The sequence below is a fragment of the Tursiops truncatus genome, chromosome 18 (genome assembly GCF_011762595.2).
Source record: "Tursiops truncatus isolate mTurTru1 chromosome 18, mTurTru1.mat.Y, whole genome shotgun sequence".
NCBI classification, from domain to species: domain Eukaryota; kingdom Metazoa; phylum Chordata; class Mammalia; order Artiodactyla; family Delphinidae; genus Tursiops; species Tursiops truncatus.
Genome location: NC_047051.1, coordinates 32,180,920 through 32,199,261, shown reverse-complemented (window position 1 = coordinate 32,199,261; position 18,342 = coordinate 32,180,920). Strand labels below are relative to the sequence as shown.

The 18,342-nt window shown below is 37.5% G+C and overlaps 1 protein-coding gene and 1 pseudogene across 1 annotated transcript in view; one reads left to right on the top strand and one right to left on the bottom strand.

Moving 5' to 3' along the window:
- DIAPH3 (diaphanous related formin 3) overlaps positions 1-18,342 on the top strand; it is a 539,529-nt gene that overhangs the window by 462,004 nt on the left and 59,183 nt on the right. The window lies entirely within an intron of this gene.
- LOC101330650 (large ribosomal subunit protein eL31 pseudogene) lies at positions 5,237-6,693 on the bottom strand (annotated as a pseudogene).

Here is an 18,342-nt window from a genome sequence, read left to right as displayed (position 1 = left end):
GTAGAATTCATTGGTGACACCATTGTAACTAAAAAGCACAGAATCTGTTTTTAAGCTTGTTCAGGGTGGAAAAAAGTATTGGATGATGTCAAATAGTCTTGCTGTAAGTTCAGAAGTGCCTTGGATGATTCTAATATGAAATGCTAATTATTTGCAATAGGATGTAAATAAGGTGGCACCAAGTCTTATTTGCAGTGACTAATGAAAGCTGTTGTACTGTAATCAGTGAGATACAGAGCAACAGGGCAATTCATTAGGAAAACCATAGTTGACAAGCAGTTAATGCATGCCAGTCTGGACCTTTCCTCTTGCTTCTGTTTGCTTCTATTATTTCTCGTTGACAATAATAAGTCTCATATGGAAAACATATAACAAGGATAAGAAGAAACGAGCAGCTAAATTTTGCGAAGCTAGGCCGAATATCTACAGGCTGTAAGTCTCCCTTTAGCTTTTCTCTGCCTATGAAAAACAACTGCCATATTAGGCTGATTGAAAATACAGTGATTTTCTAGTCAGCAAACTGCTAGTCTGAGAATTTTTCATGTTATCTCTCCAGACTTGAGCAAAACTTAACTATGCTGCAAATTATTTTATATTCCAGATATATATTACATTTCAAAGTTTAACCACATTTTCACTTCTCATACTTTAGCAACAGAATACCTTTAAGAAATAAAAACACAAAATTTCTTGATATACTGCTCTCTTCTCTGTGTTATCCAGTACATGCCTTAGTAAATAAAAGTTGAAACTCTGGAATAGCTTTTCTGCTCTGTACGTTCATCACAGCAGCAATAGTATAGGACACTACCCTCTTTTAAAGCTTGTATAGCCAAATTTCTAACATATAGCTATTAAAGTAAAGGAAATAATTATGTTTTATTCCCCACAGGTGGAAAAATTAGGAAGGTGACTACTGTTGTCTGTAATTTTTAGAGCTGTTTCTATCACTGATTATCCATGACTACCATAAAGGAAAGCCAGCTCATTTGATTCAGTGAGCATTTTATGGTCCCTCTCTTTTTTAAAAGATTTTAAGGTACCTTGTCTATTTAAAGCATGGAGAAGTAACTGAAAAGTCAGTACTGTGATTTATTTCTGAGCTTCCTGACAGCCAGTGGGAAGAAAGGAGGCAGAGCTGGTTCTAGAGTACCAAAACTTGGGCTGTATCCTCTGGGCAAGAGAATACTTGAATCTAGGTTCAAGGAAACAAAACCCAGGAAATACCAAGGGTCTAAGGCCAATGGAGAGTTTAATTTAGTCTTTATTCCCCATTATTTAAAATGCCATGAATTATCCACACTGAGCTCTTTCATTTTATCTGGAGGTGTCTTAAATCCTTTAGACAATCTCGGACCCCTAAGCTTGGTACAGAATAAGATCACTCTGCAGTGGTAGTGCATGCAAGGGGTTTTGCACAAGTAGGATTGCCAGATAAAACACAGATGGTCAGTTAAATTTGAATTCCAATAAACAATGAATACTTTTTTAATATCAGTATTTCCCATAAATACTTTAAAAATATTATATAAATATATCCCAAATATTACATGGGACATACTGATACTAAAGATATTGTTTGTTATTTATCTGAAACAATTGTTAACCTGAAATTCAAATTTTTGTCCTAAATCTGGCAACCCTACCCACAGCCTGCAGGCTAAGCCTCACAAACTATAATAGGGAACTGTCCCTTTATCACAAAAACTTAGTCTTTTTTTTCCTTCTTTTAACCTTTGTTGAGATATTGATGGTGATAGATAGAAAAACCATTATTTTCTAGCAAGGAGAGACTTAACAAAGGAGCTTTAAGCCGTACATGATAATCAACCCAAAAAGGAAGCTTTATCAAAGGGCTATTTCAAGTGAGCTGTGGATTGGTGGGGAAAGAACACACACACACACAGAGTACGGTTAAATTAAGCTTCCAGTTAAAATTGCCAGAGAGATAGCATCTTATGGGAAGTTGGATGTCTGCATGGTGGGAGTGTGTATAGCGTATCTCAATACCCCATTGCCTCCGGAAACTGATAGGGGCCTGCAGCTTCAGGAACACAGTCCTGGGAAGTAGGGTCTCACTGACTCTGAAAAGTTTAGTCCTTATTGTACTTACTGTTCTTTTATCCTTGGGGTTTTAAATCTTGGATATTATTCTGGAAGTACTTCTACTAACAATCTGGACACTTTGCATCAAGGAACTGTTTTAAACATTGGCCTCTCATCCTTGAACACATGTCAGCGTCACCAAGAGCACAAAAGATTCTGAGTGAGGGAGAGCTGAGTAGCATCCTTTAGTCCCTGAACATTATTTTGAAGTGCTCCCTTCCCTATAGACTTTGAACCCTGTATTGCTCTTCCTCTCCACTACAAACTGGAAATTTATTTCTTGAAAGGAGTATGTATGTGCTGGCACGTGTTTAGGTCAAGCTTCAGCTTGAGACCAGAATTCAGTTTAAGCAGAGAAGTACTGATAATGGCATATTAAATGGATTGCAGTATCATTGGGAGAAATGAAGAAGCACTCTAGATTGAGTTTTATGATAATATCCAAAGCCAGGACACAGGCCATCAAGGCAATTGCTCCCTCCTCTGTGAGACAGAACTGCCTGCTCAATTGGGAAGCTGCTGCTCTAGAACCTCACTGCCACTCCTGACACAAAGTCCCTATGATCTGGAAGCTACCGTCATTACTGCCAGCTACAGAACTGCACAGGGCCCTTGCTGTCTACCCCAACATAGCAGATACCCATCTTCCCTTTCAGCACCCACAAAGCTAGTGACCAGATACTGGGAACTTGCTGATGCTTCCAAAGTCACATTTGAGAGCAAAACCAGCAAAAAAACGGCCTCTACTTTACTTCCACCTTTCTAAGCCTTGAGCAGTTTGGAGACTAGCCAAACCAAATCATATCCAAACTGCGAGGGGATCTTTGAGATGGTTCTTAGCTTTCCAGCCAGTATAATACAGGAAGGCACTGTAGTAGGTGGTTAAAATGGACGTTGACTGTCAGTTCTCCATAACCTTGTTTACAAGTAATCGTCACATCTTATTAATTACTCTGTCCCCTACAGAGGGGAAAAATCAATAAAGACCATGTCATAAGGCTGTCAGATGCTTTTTGGAAAATGTTTCTGAGGACCTTCTGTAAGTTAGATCATTAGTATTTCCGTCTGTAAGGTCATATACCAATTCTTGAACAGTGGCAAGTTTTTTTTTCTGACCTTGAATTCCTAAGGGCTTTGAACACAGAATCTTTGACAGGGGTAATGACATGTCTTATGTACAATGTTCTGACAACAGTTTTATGTCAAACGTAAAAGCTTCTTTATATGGTTGTATCTTTATTCAGAAGTGTTTGCCTTGCTTCTGATGCTCCTGAAAGGGCATGAGCTGCCAGCACCATTCTGGCCGTTACTTTGATGGTGCTCAGAAACTGTTCTCAGAACTAATCTACCTTGTTTCTGTTTTGGTTCCTCCAGACACAAGCAAGTAACCTGATGGGACTGGAATTCCTTCCCTTTTCACCTACTGTTATGGCTGGATTGATGCCAAGTGGGGCATACGCAAATCCACCCAAGTTTTCTTTGGTTTATTGTACATCCTCTTTTCTCTGTCATTAACCATTATTTTTTCAAATAGACCCAAAGCGAAAAGGTTCCTAAGGCAATAGTGAGAGGCAAATAGAGTAGAATTAATGATAGTCCAGAAATACTTACAGGGCTATTTACAGGACTGGATTTTCATTTGGTAGGAATTAGAGAAACCCACATCATTGATTCACCTGGTTCTTATACAGTTGTGGAAATGTTGACAAATAACTTTAAAAGAAACATGAGTTAACAGCTTGAGTACTGAAGTATGGTTCCTCCTTTTATATTACTTGAGGAGCCATTGTTGTATAAAAATCACAGTGCAATAAATGCAATAAAAATCATCTTTATTTATCAAAATAATATTTATTACCAAGACATGAAAAAAAATGAAACTGACAAAGTAAGTTATACATTACTATCAATCTTTTGCAAGTTTCATGGATTCTTTCAGTAAAAAGGCCATACTTGCAAATTCCACTTGAGCTTTGCTAATCAAATTTTCGTATAAGTTGGTTATAATTGTTAACAATCCCTTGTGGGAAAACGGATGATTTTTTTTCTTAAATAGAACAAAAAAAGATGTGCTCTGGTATAAATGTAAACTATAATTCAAAAATCTTGACTTATGTAATGTTTAGAGAGTTATTTGTGGAATTTTTCAATATGAAAATTCAGCCAAGTATACATTTAGTAAGTTGCATTATTTTGGATTGCTTTAATAGGGTAAAAATCTTAGAAAAATAAAAATCATGGGAATTAGGGCTAAGTTCCTACAATACTTCTTTAATAGCAACTGTATGCCTCACCCCACATAAATACTTCTTAAACTTTCATTTGGGATTGTTACATATGCTAGTCAGTCAATGAAAATGAGTTATTGGGGCAGATAAATAAATGAGCTTAAAATATTTACTTACTAGCTTAAATAACTACCAAGAACTGTATTCTGCTAAGCTTCGAAAATTCTAGTCATTTTCCTCTCTGTTTGCCTAAAGTCTTTCTCATACATTCAGCTTTATAGATAACTGACAGGCACATACAGAGGAGAACCCTTGCGTTGGTGATATATTTTATGGCATTTTATTCGTTCAACCAGCATTTTTGAGCACCAACCACATGTGGAACCTGCCTTTGTTACAAAGGTGACACAGTGTTTCCTGGCCTGATGTACTTCCGTGTTTTACAGAAGAAACTATTGAGGTTTATATTATTATACATTGCCCATATTTATTAAAATAAGTTATTTCCAGATTTTTATGAACTTTTTTCATAGAATAAACCTAAATGTTTTCACTAAATGTTAATAATTTGTAATATTTCAGACATAGTATTTTATTAATATTTTTAGAATCTATATTTTAATTAATTTTAATTTTTGCTAAGTAAAACATTCACATGGTTCAAACTGAGAATTTCAAAAGAAGATGCAATGAACAATCCCCCTCCCCTTTGTCCTCCAACCAGCCAGTTTCCCCCTCCCCAGCAAAAATGCATATTGGTTAAGATTAGGTTCAGGTGCATATAAGAGAAAACTCAAATATCATTGACTTAAATACTTCAGTTAGAGAAATTCAAAGATGCTTATATGGAAGTTCCACAATGTCATCAGGGACTTGGACTCCTGTCTTTTTTGTTTGTAGTTTTATAACTTTATTTGACAGTGGTTAGCTCTTATCCACACTGACTGTAGATTTTTGAAGGTGATGACAGGAACATTAATAACCAACATATAGAGCTTGTTTGGTGAGTCTTCATCCTCTTTACGTTTTCTAAACAACCACACATGGATCCAGTATGGGACATTCTGATTCCTTTGGCCCAGACAGCTTTGTTGAGCCTGATGTCAGTGTGCACATCTGGAGTTCCCATCTCCTTCATGGAGAACTTCTAATTTTTTTGAGTGTCTGAGGGGCAGGCATCTTGAACCCCAGTCCATGGATGTGCTTGTGAATGTTGATGGTATATTCTCTGGTCACCACTTCATTGATGGCAGTCCCTCTTCTTGCCACCCTTCTTTGCAGGAGTCGTTCTTCCAGGCCCAGGTTGGAAAGGATGAGGGTGAGGGATTATCTCCTTCGGTCTTGATACTTACCATCTTTAACCTTTAGCTTTTAGTCTGGAGGCTGCCCCCGGTCCAGTTTGGCTAGTGGAATGCCATGTCATTTCTGTATTCCAGGGAGGAGAAAGAAGTCAATAAGAGCCAAAAGTCATGGCTCTATAAACAGCTTTCCCCAACATGAAGAAGAGGAGTTTAGCTCACAGGGTACCCATGTGAAAGAAATGCCTGTAGCAGATAGGACATGAGCAGCTTGAGAGAAAGTATTCCCTGGAACGGAACATCACCAGGGACAGCAGTGGCCAAAGGCAGACTTCACATATTTTACTTTTTTGTTTAGGACCAACCTTTTTAAATAACTTACATGTATCATAGTTTGTTAATACATTCTTCATCAAATCATAGTATCTTATTTGTAAACTGAAATTTTACCTAGAAATGTGACATGGAACTGATACTAAATGCTGTATTTCATAAATATTTTCCCTAAGTAAGAATATTGCTCTTTATTCATTCTACAGTTCAGCCCAAATTACATAAGTACCCGGGTCCCATTTCACTTATACACTGTTTTTCGAGCAGGACATTTTATTTCATGGCTTAATTTCAAGGGGAAAAATATTCTAGAAGGAAGGCATTATATGGGGTGTTACAGAAAAAGCAGCCTACTGTTTTTTGTACTAAAGAAAACTAAGGACTTTTTAGAAAGATGTGATTCTTATCAGAGGCAGACCATGAGCTAAATCTCAGGTTAAGAGATGCACTATCAGTGGTTGTCACAGTATACTTGTTTCAGATTTGGATTCTGAATATACTTTCTATAAATTATCAGTAGAGTTGGCGGGGGGGAAAAGCTTTTTATGAGGTGGCACTCTCATTAAAGTATATGAATGTGAGGTATCTGTTACTTCTCACAGAAGCTGTAATAAATTATATGGAAAACTATTCTCCAGTCTTTTTTCAGCTTTTATGAGTTACAGTTGACATATAAAACTGTAAGATGTCTAAAGTGTACAACGTAATGATTTGACATACGTATACATTGCGACAGCACCCCCATTGAGTTAATTCATGCATCCATCACCTCACATCTTTCACATATTCATCTTTCTTTCTTTTTTGGCAAAAACATTTAAGGTTTGCTTTCTTAGCAAATTACGATTATACAATGCAGTGTTACCAACTGTAGTCACCATGTTATACATTAGATCCCCTGACCTTATTCATTTTATTAATGAAAGTTTGTGCCCTTTTACCAATCTTCCCCTGTTTCCCCCACCCCCACCTCCTACTCCTGGAACCACATTTTTACTCTGTTTCCATGAGTTTCTTTTTTTTTTTTTCTTTTTTAGATTCCACAGAGAAGTAATTCCATGTGGTAATTTCTGCCTAGCTTCTTTCACTTAGTGTAATGCACTCAAGATTCATCCATGTTGCCAGGATGAAATGGCAGGATTTCCTTATTTTTAAGGCTGAAAAATATTCCATTACATATTGTATACGTATATATACACACCACATTTTCTTGATCCATTCATTCATTGATGAGCACTTAGGTTGTTTCCATACCTTGGCTATCGTGAATAATGCTGTAATGAACATGAGAGTACGGATATCTCCTTGAGATAAGGGTTTCGTTTCCTCTCTAATCTTATTGAAAATTAAAAACCAGCTCAGAGCCAGCTCTACCCACCACCAGTCCCTGCCATCAGGAAACTTGCACAAGCCTCTTAGATAGCCACATCCACCAGAGGGCAGACAGCAGAAGCAAGAAGAACTACAATCCTGCAGCCTCTGGAACAAAAACCACATTCACAGAAACATAGACAGGATGAAAAGGCAGAGGGCTATGTACCAGATGATGGAACAAGAAAAAATCCCAGAAAAACAACTAAATGAAGTGGAGATAGGCAACCTTCCAGAAAAAGAATTCAGAATAATGATAGTGAAGATGATCCAGGAACTCGGAAAAAGAATGGAGGCAAAGATTGAGAAGATGCAAGAAATGTTTAACAAAGACCTAGAAGAATAAAGAACAAACAGAGAGATAAACAATACAATAACTAAAATGAAAACTACACTAGAAGGAATCAATAGCAGAATAACTGAGGCAGAAGAACGGGTAAGTGACCTGGAAGACAGAATGGTGGAATTCACTGCTGCGGAACAGAATAAAGAAAAAAGAATGAAAAGAAATGAAGACAGCCTAAGAGAGCTCTGGGACAACATTAAACGCAACAACATTTGCATTGTAGGGGTCCCAAAAGGACAAGAGAGAGAGAAAGGACCAGAGAAAATATTTGAAGAGATTATAGTTGAAAACTTCTCTAACATGGGAAAGGAAATAGCCACCAAAGTCCAGGAAGCGCAGCGAGTCCCAGGCAGGATAAACCCAAGGAGAAACATGCCGAGATACATAGTAATCAAATTGGCAAAAATTAAAGGCAAAGAAAAATTATTGAAAGCAGCAACAGAAGAACGACAAATAGTATACAAGAGAACTCCCATAAGGTTAACAGCTAATTTCTCAGCAGAAGCTCTACAAGCCAGAAGGGAGTGACATGATATACTTAAAGTGATGAAAGGGAAGACCTACAACCAAGATTACTCTACCTGGCAAGAATCTCATAAAGATTTGATGGAGAAATCAAAAGTTTTACAGACAAGCAAAAGCTAAGAGAATTCAGCACCACCAAACCAGCTCTACAACAAATGCTGAAGGAGCTTCTCTAAGTGGGAAACACAAGAGAAGAAAAGAATCTACACAAACAAACCCAAAACAATTAAGAAAATTTGTCACAGGAACATACATATTGATAATCACCTTAAACGTGAATGGATTAAATGCTCCAAACAAAGCACACAGGCTTGCTGAATGGAAACAAAAACAAGACCAATCTATATGCTGTCTACAAGAGACCCACTTCAGACCTAGGGACACATACAGACTGAAAGTGAGGGGTTGGAAAAAGATATTTCATGCAAATGGAAATCAAAAGAAACATGGAGTAGCAATACTCATATCCGATAAAATAGACTTTAGGGGCTTCCCTGGTGGTGCAGTGGTTGAGAGTCTGCCTGCCGATGCAGGAGACACGGGTTCGTGCCCCGGTCCGGGAAGATCCCACATGCCGCAGAGCGTCTGGGCCCATGAGCCATGGCCGCTGAGCCTGCGCGTCCGGAGCCTGTGCTCTGCAACGGGAGAGGCCACCACAATGAGAGGCCCGCGTAAAGCAAAAAAAAAAAAAAAAAATACACTTTAAAATAAAGAATGTTACAAGAGACAAGGAAGAAGACTACATAATGATCAAGGGATCAATCCAAGAAGAAGATATAACAATTATACATATATATGCACCCAACATAGGAGCACCTCAGTACATAAGGCAACTGCTAACAGCTCTAAAAGAGGAAATCGACAGTAGCACAATAACAGTGGGGGACATTAACACCTCACTTACTCGAATGGACAGATCATTCAAAATGAAAATAAATAAGGAAACAGAAGCTTTAAATGACACAATAGACCAGATAGATTTAACTGATATTTACAGGACATTCCATCCAAACCAGCAGATTACACTTTCTTCTCAATTGAGCATGGAACATTCTCCAGGATAGATCACATCTTGGGTCACAAGTCAAACCTCAGTAAACTTAATAAAACTGAAATCATATCAAGCATCTTTTCTGACCACAACACTATGAGATTAGAAATGAAATACAGGGAAAAAAACATATAAAACACATAGACATGGAGGCTAAACAATATGTTAATAAATAACCAAGAGATTACTGAAGAAATCAAAGAGGAAATCAAAAAATACCTAGAGACAAATGACAATGAAAACACGACGATCCAAAACCTATGGGATGCAGCAAAAGCAGTTCTTAGAAGGAAGTTTATAGCTATACAAGCCTACCTCAAAAAACAAGAAAACTCTCAAATAAACAATCTAACCTTACACCTGAAGGGACTAGAGAAAGTGAACAAGCAAAACCCAAAGTTAGCAAACGGAAAGAAAACATAAAGATCAGAGCAGAAATAAATGAAATAGAAACAAAGAAACAATAGCAAAGATCAATAAAACTAAAAGCTGGTTCTTTGAGAAGATAAACAAACTTGATAAACCATTAGGTAGACTCATCAAGAAAAAGAGGGAGAGGACTCAAATCAGTAAAATTAGAAATGAAAAAAGAGAACATACAGCGACACCACAGAAATACAAAGCATCCTAAGAGACTACTACAGGCAACTCTATGCTGCTAAAATGGACAACCTGGAAGAAATGGACAAATTCTTAGAAAGGTATAACCTTCCAAGACTGAACCAGGAAAGATAGAAAATATGACCAGGGGCTTCCCTGATGGGGCAGTGGTTGAGAGTCCACCTGCCGATGCAGGGGACACAGGTTCATGCCCCGGTCCGGGAAGATCCCACATGCTGCAGAGCACCTAGGCCCATGAGCTATGGCCACTGAGCCTGCACCTCAGGAGCCTGTGCTCCACAACAGGAGAGGCCCGCGTACCGCAAAAAATAAATAAATAAAAATAAAATAAAAAATATGAACAGACCAATCACACGTAATGAAATTGAAACTCTGATTAAAAAGCTTCCAACAAACAAAAGTCCAGGACCAGATGGCTTCAAGGTGAATTCTATCAAACATTTAGAGAAGAGCTAACACCCATCCTTCTCAAACTCTTCCAAAAAATTGCAGAGGAAGGAACACTCCCAAACTCATTCTATGAGGCCACCATCACCATGATACCAAAACCAGACAAAGATACTACAAAAAAAGGAAATTATAGACCAATATCACTGTTGAATATAGATGCAAAAATCCTCAACAAAATACTAGCAAACAGAATCCAACAGCACATTAAAAGGATCATACACCATGATCAAGTGGGATTTATCCCAGGGATGCAAGGATTCTTCAATATACACAAATCAATCAATGTGATACACCATATTAACAAACTGAAGAATAAAAACCGTATGATCATCTCAATAGATGCAGTAAAAGCTTTTGACAAAATTCAACACCAATTTATGATAAAAACTCTACAGAAAGTGTGCATAGAGGGAACCTACCTCAACATAATAAAGGCCATATATGACAAATCCACAGCAAACATCATTCTCAATGGTAAAAAACTGAAAGCATTTCCTCTAAGATCAAGAGCAAGACAAGGATGTCCACTCTCACCACTATTATTCGACATAGTTTTGGAAGTCTTCTCTGATTTGGGGAATCAGAGAAGAAAAAGAAATAAAAGGAATACAAATTGGAAAAGAAGAAGTAAAACTGTCACTGTTTGAAGATGACATGATACTATACATAGAGAATCCTAAAGATGCCACCAGAAAACTAGCAGAGCTAATCAATGAATTTGGTAAAGTTGCAGGATAGAAAATTAATGCACAGAAATCTCTTTCATTCCTATACACTAATGATGAAAAATCTGTAAGAGAAATTAAGGAAACACTCCCATTTACCACTGCAACAAATAGAATAAAATACCTAGGAATAAACCTACCTAAGGAGACAAAAGACCTGTATGCAGAAAACTATAAGACACTGATGAAAGAAATTAAAGATGGTACAAACAGATGGAGGGATATACCATGTTCTTGTACTGGAAGAATCCATATTGTGAAAATGACTCTACTACCCAAAGCAATCTACAGATTCAATGCAATCCCTATCAAATTAACAATGGCATTTTATACGGAACTAGAACAAAAAATCTTAAAATTTGTATGGAGACACAAAAGACCCCGAATAGCCAAAGCAGTCTTGAGGGAAAAAAACGGAGCTGGAGGAATCAGACTCCCTGACTTCAGACTATACTACAAAGCTACAGTAATCAAGACAATACAGTGCTGGCACAAAAACAGAAACATAGATCAATGGAACAAGATAGAAAGCCCAGAGAAAAACCCACACACCTATGGTCAACTAATCTATGACAAAGGAGGGAAGGATATACAATGGAGAAAAGACAGCCTCTTCAGCAAGTGGTACTGGGAAAACTGGACAGCTACATGTAAAAGAATGAAATTAGAACACTCCCTAACACCATACACAAAAATAAACTCAAAATGGATTTGAGACCTAAATGTAAGACTGGACACTGTAAAACTCTTAGAGGAAAACATAGGAGGAACACTCTTTGACATAAATCACAGCAAGATATTTTTTGATCCACCTCCTAGAGTAATGGAAATGAAAACAAAAATAAACAAGTGGGACCTAATGAAACTTCAACTTTTTTGCACAACAAAGGAAACCATAAACAAGACGAAAAGACAACCCTCAGAATGGGAGAAAATATTTGCAAACGAATCAACGGACAAAGGATTAATCTCCAAAATATATAAACAGCTCATGCAGCTCAATATTAAAAAAACAAGCAACCCAATCCAAAAATGGGCAGAAAACCTAAATAGACATTTTTCCAAAGAAGACATACAGATGGCCAAGAAGCACATGAAAAGCTGCTCAACATCACTAATTATTAGAGAAATGCAAACCAAAACTACAATGAGGTTTCACCTCACACCAGTTAGAATGGGCAGCATCAGAAAATCTACAAACAACAAATGCTGGAGAGGGTTTGGAGAAAAGGGAACCCTCTTGCACTGTTGGTGGGAATGTAAATTGATACAGCCACTATGGAGAACAGTATGAAGGCTCTTTAAAAAAGTAAAAATAGAATTAGCATATGATCCAGCAATCCCAGCCCTGGGCATGTACCCAGAGAAAACCATAATTCAAAAAGACACATGCACCACAATGTTCATTGCAGCACTATTTACAATAGCCAGGTCATGGAAGCAACCTATATGCCCATCGACAGACGAATGGATAAAGAAGATGTGGTACATACATACAGTGGAATATTACTCAGCCATAAAAATGAACGAAATTGGGTCATATGTTGAGATGTGGATAGATCTAGGGACTGTCATACAGAGTGAAGTAAGTCAGAAAGAGAAAAACAAGTATTGTATATTAACGCATATATGTGGAACCTAGAAAAATGGTACAGATGAACCAGTTTGCAGGGCAGAAACTGAGACACAGATGTAGAGGACAAACTTATGGACACCAAGGGGGGAAAGCCACGGGGGATTGGGGGTGGTGGTGTGATGAATTGGGCAATTGGGATTGACATGTATACACTGATGTGTATAAAATTGATGACTAATAAGAACCTTCTGTTTAAAAAAATAAATTAAATTTTAAAAAAGCAATCATATTAGACACTACAAGACCAAATATGTAGACTTTAATCTGGGAGAAATCAAAATGCTTTGTATGCTGAAAGCATCTCAAGAAAAGCTGGCCACACTTTCTCTCACTTCTGTTAGAACTAAAAAAATTATCTTTTTCTTTTCACAACTTTATTGGATTATAATTGCTTTAGAATGTTGTGTTATTTTCTGCTGTGTAACAAAGTGAATCAGCTATACATATACATATATCCCCATATCTCCTCCCTCTTGCGTCTCCCTCCCACCCTCCCTATCCCACCCCTCTAGGTGTTCACAGTGCACCGAGCTGGTCTCCCTGTTCTATGTGGCTGCTTCCCACTAGCTATTTTACATTTCGTAGTGTACATATGTCCATGCCTCTCTCTCACTTCATCCCAGCTTACCCTTCCCCCTCCACTCGCCCCCCCAAAAAAAAAAAAACAGCTCCAAGGGTTACTGTATTGGATTACAGTCTACCAAAAGGATTTAACAAATAATCATTACTTTTTTAAAACAGATATTACTTTTTTCTGCCTTTCTCAACATTTCACTATCAAAGATGTCTCAATTACACATACTGTATAGTACATGCAGAGTTTGTCTTTAAGAGATATTATTAGAAGACAGTACCATCTGACTTTGGAAACTTGGTTATGGTGATCTCCTTTCTTCCTGGTATCATCTTAACAGTCTCATGGCATTAAGCTAATTATTTTAGCACTTCACATTCAGTAACTGTGAATAGGATTAGGTAGTCTGTTTTATTTAGGCCAGGAATACTCTGGTGTTTATAATTTATAATGCTTTTCCCTGAATAAAACCCTATCTATGTTTCTGAAAATTCGGATGGATTGTCAAGTGCTAGACAGCTTTGATTTTCTTTTTGAGCTATTCAAACATAGAATGTAGAACAAGAGGAATTTAGCTTTGTAATTACAAGGACTTATCACAGTACCTTCTCTAAAGTTTTAGGACCTTGTTAGAGTGGTTTATGTTCAATAATATTCTTTTTAAAGGGAGGAAAGTTTAGTGTGAGTTTTTCCTCACCACAGGCAACATCGTGTCAGGAAGGGAGCCAACAACATAACCTTGACCGTTAAGCCTGTTTGCTCACCATAACACTGAAATAACAATTCCAACCATAAAAGATTGTTATGAGTCTGAAAATGAATATATAAGGGACCTGGCTAGTGCCTTGTATATGCCAGTTCAGTAATTATTGATTTTTCTTTGTGCTGTTAAATTTCCCTGTTGTGGTTTAGTGTTCTCTGTAGAGATGGGTTAGAGATTAAAAGTTCAATATGATTAGTGACATATAGGACTGTCTATTTTAATAATTGTTTTTTTTTGTTTTGTTTTGTTTTGTTTTTACCCTTGGAACTCAGAGGCTAGCACTTTGGAAGATTTATCCTCCTATACTATAATTCTCTTCATTACTATCAACTCAATGGTGGTAATATTGAGGTGGGTTTATGGTTATAGGGAAAAGTTACCAATGTTTCTCTTGCATAGGTAACTGGAAACATAATGTAACCATTATGGGTTTTGTGGGGGGTTTAGTTCTATAAAGATAGTATTTTCGTTATATAATATTCATTATTAAGTACATGGCCAAAAAGTAAGATTTGTCCCAAAGGGTCTAAGTGAGTAGTCAGACTTGGCCTTGGTTGGACCAGGAGGACTGAGCTGTTGGGTGACAAATTAATGCAGGACTTGGAATTAGATGAAGCAACAGAGACCACAAGTTCCTTCCACCATGGATCACTGGATGGCACTGAAGGTGGCTGGCTGGCAGATGGCTACCCTCTGTGCAAACTGTAAAGTAGGCCCCTAAGAAAGTGCTTGCAGCTTAAATAAATGCATATAGATTAAAAATTGAAAATTTAAACATTGTACCCCATATATTATAAACTTTTAACATTTAAATGATGGTTAAGAGTTTTAATTGTTTCACAGCAAACTCAGAGTAGTTCTAAGCAGTGTTTTTCTAAAATTATACCAACCCTTGTTGATCCTATATTTTGATTACTATTTAAAATGTCAACACTCCTGGACTGTTACGTTGCAGAGCTTTTGAATATATCTTGTCAGTGGTTTTGAAAATATTACATTCGTGCTTGATATATACCGTTCTGGGTGCATTTTGTGAGAGTTACTCCAGTGTACAAAATTTTTTTTTTAAATTAAATTAGAATGTTTTTATTAGTATTACCTTTTATTTTTTTAACAGGCATACCAGTCACTAGTCACAGTCATCATAAAGGAGAGATGATGTAATAATGTGAAATAGTCACATATTCCCCTATTGGTAGATAATCTCATTTAAAACAGAATTCAGTGCAGTGAGTGAATATATTTTATAATAATTCTCTCAGACCCACTTATTTTATGTGTTAAGGAACTAATAGAGGGAATATAACATCAAAGACCAGGTTTCAAATTCAGCCTTAGCCACTTATAGTGTGACCTTATTTGAGTAAATTAAGCTATCTTAGGTTCAGTATCATATTTATAAAATGGAAATGTTAATAATAATATCTACTTCAGAAGGTTTCTGTGAGCACGTAAAGCTATTTAGATGTGAAGAGTTTGGTATGTTGCCTGGCACAGAGCACTTCTCCATGAGAGGTACCTGTATTTTTGTTGTCGACATCATCTTCGTTATCATCGCTTTTGAATTAACATTTCTTGGATGTCCAAGTCCAGCATTATTCCTGTGAATGTAAGAAAAGTGGAATCATGAATATTTATGCATTTCAATATAAAAATTTTCATCAAGAGACTAATACGGCTCTAGACATTATAACCCGTATATAACTGAGGTTATTTGTTAAATGACATATCTGTGCATTAAGATTTTTAATCTAATTGATATTAATATGGCTGGTCCACTTCACAGTGTAGTTTTTGAACACTTACTCTCATCCTTTTGCAAAGGGTAATCTTTAGAAGTGCTCAGTGGTGTCATCTTCGTGCACACCTTAAAAAATGCTTACGTGGGGCTTCCCCGGTGGCGCAGTGGTTGAGAGTCCGCCTGCCAATTTAGGGGACACGGGTTCGTGCCCCGGTACGGGAGGATCTCACATGACGCGGAGCAGCTGGGCCCGTGGGCCATGGCCGCTGGGCCTGTGCATCCGGAGCCTGTGCTCCGCAGCGGGAGGGGCCACAACAGTGAGAGGCCCGCGTACGGCAAAAAAAAAAAAAAAAATGCTTACGTGCCAGCAAGCACTGTGTGTGCTCACTTATGTTATCTCATTTATTTTTTACAATGAATGTGGCAGGTGAAGATTGTCATTCTCGTCTTAGATAAAGAGAACATCAGTCTCAGATTGTTTATAGGACTTGTTCAAAGTTTTACCTCGTCTTGTGTCACTAGGTCACTCTTAATTCCATCAAACCTCCACTACTTTTCTTTAAAGGGCCATAATTGGGACAGACTATGGGAATTTCCTCTCTGTTAACTGGGGAACAGACTTTGTCTCACTCTAAAGAAGATCATGTTAACAGTCAGGACTGTATAATGACAGGCTGACCTCCCTTAGCACGGAACGACCTCTTTACCAGTTGTAAGATTCAAGCGCAGGCAGAATTGTTGTTTGGCAGGAATGTTATGAAGAAATTGAGGTTTATATGAAGGACTGGGTTTTGTATCTAATAAAGACCTTCCAAAGCTCAAAATTGTACCTTCTAGTGATTTATTTCCTCACCCCCTCCTCTAATCAGATGCTGTATCCTGAAGATTTTACCTTCACAAAGTTTCAGAACCCTCACAAATATTATACTAGAGAACAGATGCATTAAACAAATATTTGATTGCCTACCATGTGCTGGGAACTTTGCTAAGCAGGTAATTTGTGATGTCTTCTTAAGGTGAATTCTGAATAATTCTTTGAGGACAGAGAAAATGATGTGCTCTTACTAACATCTAAGTAATAGATCGTTATATGATGAACAGTAGCAAATATTGGATGGATGAAAGGAAGGAAAACAACCATATGCCTCATATAGATAGATAAAGGGGGAAATAGGGTCTATCCTACTTGCTGGTACATAAGCATCTCAGTTTATAAGAAGTTTTCATTAAAAGAAAGAAAATTATTTCAGTACTGTCCCTCCTCATTTGTCTCCCTGTTTTCTTATTGTATTTGGGGGAGGGAGAATTTAATTGGAGAGTTTTTTTGATGGGTAGAATACTTATTTATGTTCACTTTTCATATAAAATAGAGCTGTATGTTACATGTTAGAAAATGGGATTTCGTGCTCTCCATACCCCAGCCAGCTCCCTGAGAGCCCCAGTCAGCCATCTCATGAAGCCAAGAAAGCTGAGATTTCTTGATAACTGAGATAATAAATACACCTCTTATTTAAGTCACTTTAATAAGTAATGTGTCTCTTAAAGTTGGAGCATGCTAACTTATTTGGATGGGATGAGTGGAAAAAGCCCTGTGAAGGTAAACTTTACCGTCACAGTTGAGAATATGACATCTTATTGGAGGAAGAGGGACAGGTTTAAGATCTCGACTTTTTTTTTTTAAATAAAACTTATTTTTATTTTGATCTTTATAAAGGCTTCAACAATGTCATCAAGGATTTGGACTCTTTTTAACCTTCCTCTTTGCTCTCCATGGCTGTTTTTTCTTGGGCTCGTCAATTTATGCTTGCAAGGTAACTGGCATCACAGCCACACACAGCCATGTCCAGAGATGTCAGGGTCTGGGAAAGGGATCTCTTCTTTTGAGTCTCTGCTTTCAGGAAGGAAAAATCTTTCCTGACAATCCTTTAACTGACTTCTCTGTCAGAACTAAAACACATGGCCATATGGGAGGCTGTCTCTGCCATTAAAAAAGGCTCTCACGTGTAGCGTTCTAATTGCACCCCTGCTCTTCCTTCTTCAAGTCTTAACACTCCTTAATCCATCCACTGCCACCAAATTTTTCTACCTAAAGCACAGATCTGATCAGGTCATTCTACCACTTAAAGATTGTCAGTGGTTCCCCTTTAGATACTGAAGGAAGTCTACCTCCCACCCCTTCCCCATCCCAGATCACTCTGCACAGTACATGTATGATGTCAGTCCTCCATGGAGGTGGGCTAGTTTCTAGTTCTGTTTGTAAACACTTTCAGATCATACCTTGAGTGTTTGTTTTTTTTTAGGTTTCTAGAAACAGAGACCTTCAGGATACTGCAGATGATGTGTTATGTGAAGAAATAGTCATCAGTATTTATTAAGCAAATCTTTATTGTATACTCCTTCTGGGTCAGGCACTGTACTTGGAGTATAGGATTGAACAAAACAAACACAGTATTGTCTTCAAGGAGCCTGTGATCTAGAAACAGAGACTTGTTAAATTGAACAAGTAATTCTAAGTCAGTGTGACAAGTGTTAGAAAAATAGCGAGTGTCAAAAGACTCACTAACAGGAGGACCA